Source organism: Calliphora vicina, chromosome 5 (genome assembly GCF_958450345.1).
Source record: "Calliphora vicina chromosome 5, idCalVici1.1, whole genome shotgun sequence".
NCBI lineage: Eukaryota > Metazoa > Arthropoda > Insecta > Diptera > Calliphoridae > Calliphora > Calliphora vicina.
In genome coordinates this window covers 107,969,989-107,978,620 of record NC_088784.1, presented here as the reverse complement: position 1 = coordinate 107,978,620, position 8,632 = coordinate 107,969,989, and positions in this window count along the sequence as shown.

Here is an 8,632-nt window from a genome sequence, read left to right as displayed (position 1 = left end):
GGACACTTTTGATTGCAAATAAAAGCCATTTAGTAGTTTAAAAATTGTAACAACTCTTTATTTATTTAAAATGTACAACAACCACAGAATTAAATAGTCACTCAATGTTTTTTATACAAGTTTATAAATTCTCAGAAATACAGACACTTTATAATGTACACGAATTCACTTGAAAAATACAGCACACCTTAAGGCACTCAGTTGATGTTTATTCGAATAGCGTCTCTGATAAACTAACTAACGACTGCAACCTCTGCCACTATTTATAACACTGCCATCTGCACTCTAGATTTCTCTTTAACTGTCTAGAGGTTTCTAATACATACGCCATCTGTGGTGTACTTTCTACAATGTTCTTTAACTGAATATTCGAATTCGAATATACGGTCGCAGCAAACAGCGTTGCCAACTTACGATCAATGATCAACAGAAAGCTTTTATTCAATGTTAATAATGCCCACAGATATGTTACAGTTTGCTATTACAGCACTGTTATTTGAAAGCATTAGGCTACTTTTAAATCAGCCGTTAAAATTGTTATATTTAAATTCAAGTACAATTTCGTAACAATATTTTACAAGTTTAAAACAAAATAAAATGTCCAAGTGCTTGAATTTTTGTGTCTTTGGTGCTTATTGGGGGAATAACGGTAACGACAATTGCAGTTATTTCTAGGGGTACTAACGACCACCTGCATCTTACAGTTTTAAGATGAAAATAAATTTTTATTTACAAAAAGTGTCAAATTGTGAAATACCTTTTACGACCCACTGCTTAAAAAGTTACATACGAGCATGTACGTGTAACGTTTAATAAAATATTCATTTCAATCAAGCAATTTAAATCTTCAAGTATAATAAATTTAATTTTTATTTCTGCTACTTTTTGCTCATAAATAAACAAATATAATTATTAAAATAAAATAAATTTACGTTCAGTGTCTAACGATCATAACGAACCAATACAGCTGCAAACGCATCTATTAAATACAAGCGAGCGAGTATTTGTATCTCTTGTCGAAATCAGGTTTATCTGGACAAGTAGTAAAATTGCTGCCTGATTTTTTATTTTTATTTTCAGCTCACAAACTGGTGCTTTAGTTTTTGTTTTTCTTCTTTTTTTACTTGATAAAAGAAAGAAGCTCTAAAAATGACGTCATGTAAACAACGTGAACAATTAAGTTAAACAAAATAATAAAAAACAAATTGAGCTCTTATCTCAAGGCACACCGAGAAAGAGAGAGAGAAGAAAACAAGGCGAATTATTTAATTAAACAAAAAAAAGCACACAATTGGCTTTTGATATTGACTTTGCGTGTTTTTTCTTTTCTTTTCATAATCTCCTAAAGAGAATAAAACTCGTCTGTGTTGCTAAATTTTAAATTTGTTTCATTTCAATTTAATTAACAAGTTTGTTAAACATTCTAAAGTGATAAGAATCTACAATTATCTAGATTTTAGATACAATAACAATTATATGCACGTACATGTACAAATGTTTCCTCTTTAAGATTGACAATTAAGACAACAACAATTAAATGTTATTATTATTATTGTAATTATTATTGTTGTTAATTTTCTTAAACTTTATAAGGAATATATTTAATTAGTAGTAGCTTTTTTTTAAAAAAAAGGGGAGAATTCGTATTGAATGTTTAACATCACTAATGTGTTGTTGCTCACTTGTTGTTCAACAACGATTAAATCAAATTAAATAATAAATAAACGACTTTAAATGGACAATTTGTTTTAATTTCAATAACTTATTCTTTCTTTGTTTTTATTTTAATTTTAGGTGTCTATGATAATTTGACTTTCGATTTCAAGCAGATTTTTTTAATGAGCAATGATTCATGATTATTTATATTTATTGTTTTAGAATAATTTTCAGATTTATTTAGAAAATTAATTTGGTGTGTATTCTTTGAATGAATAATGAATAATTCTAAAACTACACTGACCGGATTTTGAGTGATTAATTAATATTTTAATTTCGAAAATAATTAATTAATAAAGTGAATATTCTAGTTCAAAGTGAATAGATATTTTATGACTTTTGAAATTAAAATTTTTCCATTTCAGAATTCTTTGTTAGGATATTCTTTGGCTGATAACTAAATAATTTCAACAACAATTAATAATAGTTCCATTTTGTTAAATATGAAATATTCGGCTACAGATTAGACTTAAAATCGGGTAACACTCATCCTTCAAAATCAGTCAGTCAACAACAGTCAAATAGGGACGTATTCATTCATGTGTTATCTGTGAGCTGAGAAAATTTATTTGTAACCGTCGGATCAATTTAAAATATAAGTTCCAAAATCAGCTCAAAATTATTAATTTACAACTCATTCTATTATATACAGGCCTGTCACAGAATTCCATTCCGATCGAAAGTGGAATTAATTCCGTATTTTACTTCTTCAGAAAAAGTAAAACGAAAATTTATTTCGAAATGAAACCACTTTCAGTTTTCAAAGTGGAATTAATATTTCTTTGTAATTATTTGTTTTTCTAAAATGTTTAATCAATTTCTGTACCAAAACCTTCCATTTTGTTTTAATGTAAAAAAACGCTGTCAAATTTAAATCAGAAATATAGAATTATTAAATATTTTTTGAATTAATAAATTACACGGAATCTGAAGAACCTAAAATAAAATCTATCATCCGAACAAAATGTGTGACAGGCCCGATAGATTTCAAACCTTCTTTTATATAGATTTCACACAAAAAACTTTTGTATTTCAGTAATTTTCAATTTTCAGAATTTTCTAATTGTATTACAGAAGTTTCTAATATTTCGTAAATTTCTAATTGTAATTCAGAAAATCTGATGTGCAGTACTTTCTAAAATGCAAAAGTTGGCAACAGTGCAAATGTCTTGAGTTCTAAAAAGCAACAGTAAAACAGGTGATGCGCAAAAACCATCACATTGTCTGCGCATCAGCATCATTTGATTTGCATTAGCATCGCAAAGTAATCACAGATGCGCATTAAATGCAGCGCAGTGATTCATTTCCGAAAAGGCCCATTAGCTGCAAAACATTTGAGTTTGTTGATGAAAGGGAAAAGAGGAATGGAAAAGGATACTCTGTTTCATGTACATGAAGTTTTTTTTGAGTACATATGTCATCCACATTTATTCGTTATCATTAGTTCTGTACAGAAATGTCAAAAACTGAAAAGCAAAAAACTTCACTGTTTGGACACGAATGCTGTTTCAAAAGAGTTTCACAGTGTGGACAGGAACTAATAGAAATCCAATTGTAAATTTCTGAAATACGAAAAGAATATTATGAAATTCGATTGGAAATCTCTGAAATACAGTAAGAAACTTCAAAAATATATATAATTGGAAATGGTGTAGTCGTAATATTAATAATTATACCCATCACCTTCGTGAGAAGGGTATATATAAGTTTGTCATTCCGTTTGTAATTTCCACAATATAATTTTCCGACTTATAGATATCGGAGTCGATTAAGCCATGTCCGTCTGTCTATCTGTCTGTTCGTCTGTCTGTTGAAATCAATTTTCCGAAGCCCCCAAATTACTTATATATACGAAATTCTTCGACTCGGTTGCTATTTAAAATCGAGAAAATCGGTCCACAAATGGCTGAGATATAAGGAAAAAACAAGACCACCTCGATTTTTTACCTATTTTTTACCTATATCTGGATTACTTTAATATAGACAATTGGATATCTAGTGATAGATATTTCAAAGTCCATTGCAACGATGTATATAAGGCTATAACAGTAAGTTGGACCTACAATGGGTCAAAATCGGAAAAAATATTTTTTAACCCGAATTTTTTTTCACCAAAAGTTTTTTTTCGCTAAATATTAAAAAAATTTAAAAAATTATAAAAAAAATTTAAAAAAACAATTCGAAAAAAGTTTTTTCCCAAAAAATAAATTTTTTTACCTAAAAATATTTAAAATTTTTATTTTAAATATACAGGCCTGTCACACATATTATTCGGAATGTTTTCAATTCCGATCGATTTCGTTTAAGGTTCTTCAGATTCCGTGTAATTTTTTTAATTCCAAAAATATTTAATATTTCTGAATTTTATTTGACTGCGTTTTTTATATTAAAGCAAAAGTGAAGTTTTAGCTACAGAAACGGATTAAAAATTTTAGAAAAACAAAAAATTACAAACAAATATCAATTCCACTTTGAAAACTGAAAGCGGTTTCATTCCGAAAGAAATTTTCGTTTTGCTATTTCTGAAGAAACAAAAAACGGAATTAATTCTACTTTCGATCGGAATGGAATTCTGTGACAGGCCTGATAATTTGGTGAAGGGTATATAAGATTCGGCACAGCCGAATATATCTCTCTTACTTGTTTTATAATCAAATTTATTATTTGCAAAAGAGACGTACGTGACTTCCAAATATGAATTTTTGATTACGTGGGTAATTTTAAAAGTTTTTACAATAAGTATTTTAGGTTGTATAAACTGTGTTGCTTAATCATTTTAATTTAATAAGATTAGTTGTTTTAATTGAATAAAATTTGATATAATTCCCTACACTGAGTAAAGGAGCAAAACAATTTTTCTTTCTACACAGAAAAAAATATTTCTTAAACATTTTCAATTAATCGATGTATAAGAAATTAAAATTTCACATAATTATAATTTTGTGAAATTTAAAAAAAAAAATTAAGAGTTTTAAAAAAAAAATTTAAATTTTTTAAATTTTGATTACCTAAAAATATTTAAAATTTTATTTTAAAGTATAATTTGATAAAGGGTATATGAGATTCGACACAACTTGTTTTAATTTAAAACCGATTTTAACCAGTTGCAATAGGCTTTGTCCAAATCTTATCCAACCAACCAGACAGACACAGAAAGTGATTCTGAGTCGATCGTTATATTTTTAAACGTTACAAACGCAATATACCCTCCCTTATCATGATGGTGTAGGGTATAAAAATGTGATATCATTCAGAATTTAATAATTCTGCAAAGATTTATTGAGATTTTGGTTTCCTTCTTTTATAGTTTTTTAATTGTTAAATCTTGTTCTGTCATTACGAATAGTAGTTATGTAGTTTAGAATAGAGAAGTCGATTTTTTTTAATGACAGGTGTTTTTAACTTACACATTTCAATGCAAATTAAGGGCAAACAAATAAATAAAATTCAATTGTTAGTCACAACCGTTACCGCCCATAAATCACTGTCAATGAGTCTGATCTGTCATGTATTAAATATATATTGTATATATGTATGCATTCTCAATGCGATCAGAGTTCCATTCAATACCCAGCAGTTCTGTCTCGTGGCTGTCTTCGATATCGCAAGGAATTTAGTACATTTTATCATAATTTCGATATCGAAATCATTTTTCGATACGATAGCTCATTCGATAATTCGCCCCCTGTTTCAATGTAAAAAAATTTTGCAAACTATTCGTTTTTGAAAATCTCTCGTTTTTTAAAATCACTCGATTTACCGAAAAGTTGGGATAATTAGCTTCATGACATGTAATTTTATGTGCGCGTCCAAGGCAGTAGTCAATTTTACCAAGATAGACTACAAATAGACTGTCTCATTCCCACGACAGCCGGTTCTACGCACCGGAATGACCCGAGTTCACTCGGCCAAGGGCTGTCAACTCAGCAAACACTGCTGCTACAACAACAACAACAACAAATAGACTGTCTGATAGACTCGGCACTCAAAAATCGCACGATCAATTGATATTGTGTAAAACGCACGATTTTGTAAATCAAGTGATTTCATCTATTAAACTCATATTCTGCAAATCGCATGATTTTGTACTTATAAACCAGCAGGTTTGTTTACTCGAATGTAAAACAAGTAAATCATGTGGATTTAATTTATAAAACACCAAGATGTGAATTCGTTTAAAAAAAACGTTACTCGGATTTGGTTTACAGACAAAACGAAAACGTTTTTAAACGAATTCAGAACAAAATTTAGTTTAATAAATATTTTATAAATTATGAATTTAAATCAAAATTCACTTACCCACATTAATTCAGCTATTTCAATCTGTATTATGTATTTGTAATTTGCTATTTCTTGAATGTATTCTTATGGGATTTTGCTTAATATTTCAAAAAACTTCTTTAAAACTTGAAGGGGACTTTCATCATAAGGAATCTTAATTTAATTTTTGTAGTTAAAAATGTTCCTATTTTAAAATAAAATTATTTTATTATTTTCTTTAACCAATATTAAATACATAAATGTAGTAATTAAAGTTTAGTTCTGATGTGGTTATGTGATGGAAATCAATTTAACATATCTCGTTTAATCTTAATCGTGTTTTAATCTTAATCGTCTTAAAATCTTATGAGGACCCAAAATATCAGGCCTGTCACACATTTTGTTCGGATCGATTTCGTTTTAGGTTCTTCAGATTCCCTGTAATTTATTAATTCCAAAAATATTTAATAATTCTGTATTTCTGATTTTAATTTGACACCGTTTTTTATATTAAAACAAAAGGGAAGGTTTTGGTACAGAAATTGATTAAACATTTTAGAAAAACAAATAATTACAAATATCAATTCCACTTTGAAAACTGAAAGTTTTACGTTTTCATTTCACTTTCGATCGGAATGGAATTCTGTGACAGGCCATAACTCAAATCCAAAAAAAAACAAGTAAGAGAGCTATATTCGGCTGTGCCGAATCTTATATACCCTTCACCAAATTATACTTAAAAATATTTTTATTTAAACAAAATCAAAATTTTTTTTTGTTTTAAAATTTTTTTAAAAAATTTGTTGTTTCCAAATTGTTTTTTAATTTTTTTAAAAAAAGTTTTTTTTAAATTTCTTTAAATAATTTTTTTGGAAAAAAAATATATGACAAAAAAAAATTTTTGGTGAAAAAAAAATTCGGGTTAAAAAATATTTTTATCCGATTGTATTGTATCACTTACTATGGTTGTCCAACTTAATATGGTCTTATATACGTCGTTGCAAAGGTCTTTGAAATATCTATCATTAGATATCTATATTGTCTATATTAATGATTTAGTAATCCAGATATATGTAGGTTAAAAATAGGTAAAAAAATCGAGGTTGTCCTAGTTTTTTCCTTATATCTCAGCCATTTGTGGACCGATTTTTTCGATTTTAAATAGCGACCGAGCGGGAAGAATTTCGGAGATATTGATGTATGAATCGTGTAAGTTATTTGGGGACTTCGGAAAGTTGATTTCAACACACATGCGGACAGACGGACATGGCTTCGATTCCGCTATCTATAACGATCCAAAATATATATACTTTATGGGGTCGCAAATGAAAAATGTGGAAATTACAAACGGAATGCCACTCATGGTGAAGGGTATAATAATAACACTCATATACAAAACTGTTGACAGAAACACATTCTTAGTCAATTTCAAAACGTGTTGATGCCCAAATTCTTTTCCATCACATAGCCTCATGTACATATCGTTGGTCACATGTAGAAAGGCCCTAACTCAAATAATTTGAAATTTATAGGAGAAGGGATAAAAACATAGTAGAAACTGTATTATCAAAAAAAAAACTTATTTTTGTATAGAATTAATTTTAAATTTTGCATTAAATTTTTGTGATGAAATATTTCGGAATCACTAAAAAAGTAATTTCGAAAAAATGCGAGTTAGGTTCTTTCTACATGAAATCAACGATATGTATTTACATTTGAAAATGTCACTTACCTTGTGCGACCAGACTTGTTACCACGTTCAGAATTTGTACAATAAGTTTAGAGATGATCTTGAAAAATCTTTTTGTTGATTTTACTAAAAATGCCAAGTTTAATTTAAAATTTTTTTTTTTCTGTTTTTTTTACTTTATTTCGGTTTTTTCTTGTTTTCATGTTGAGCTTATAGTAAAATATATATATTCGGTTATTTTTGTTTGTTTTGTTTTTCGTAATTTTAAAACTTTATTCATTTTCTTATTAAATTATTTCTTTTTGTTTTCCTTTTGTTTTAATGCTTAACTAGAAAACTAATATTTTTTATACACAACATTTGTTTGTTTTTCTTGTTTTATTTAGGTTTTTCTTCATATTTTTTTTTTTGTATTTTTATCTGATGGAAAGGATTTTCACCGTATTTTTTTTGCTTGGCTTATTTTTTGTGTTATTTTTAAGTTAATTATAATTATTATATTACATTGTATATAACGTATGTTTTAAGTTTAATAATAGTGCTTTTAGGCACATATTAGCTCTGTGGTGTTTTAAAGTTTGTGTAATTTTTTCTTTTCTTTTTTACTTTTTTGTTTGTTAATTATTATTTGTATATTTAAGGGCTATGTGGAATTTATGTATTGTGGTTTTCGAGATATTTTTTGTTTTATGTTTACAAACAGGGTCCACCCACAGCAGTCCTTTTATAAGGTAATACAAATAAGTTTGTTTCAAAAGTTTTTAAAATATTTTGAAATAAACTTGTTAATTTATTTATTCATAAACAATTTTTAAATTTAGCAAAGATTTATAACTATTTCCTGAACAGTTTCAATTCAAATATTGATCACATATTGTACTGGTTTCAATTATTTCATAATTGAATCAAATATTCATGTGCTCAAGAGCGAAATTTTCTAATATTTTCTACTGAATTTTGGGTTTT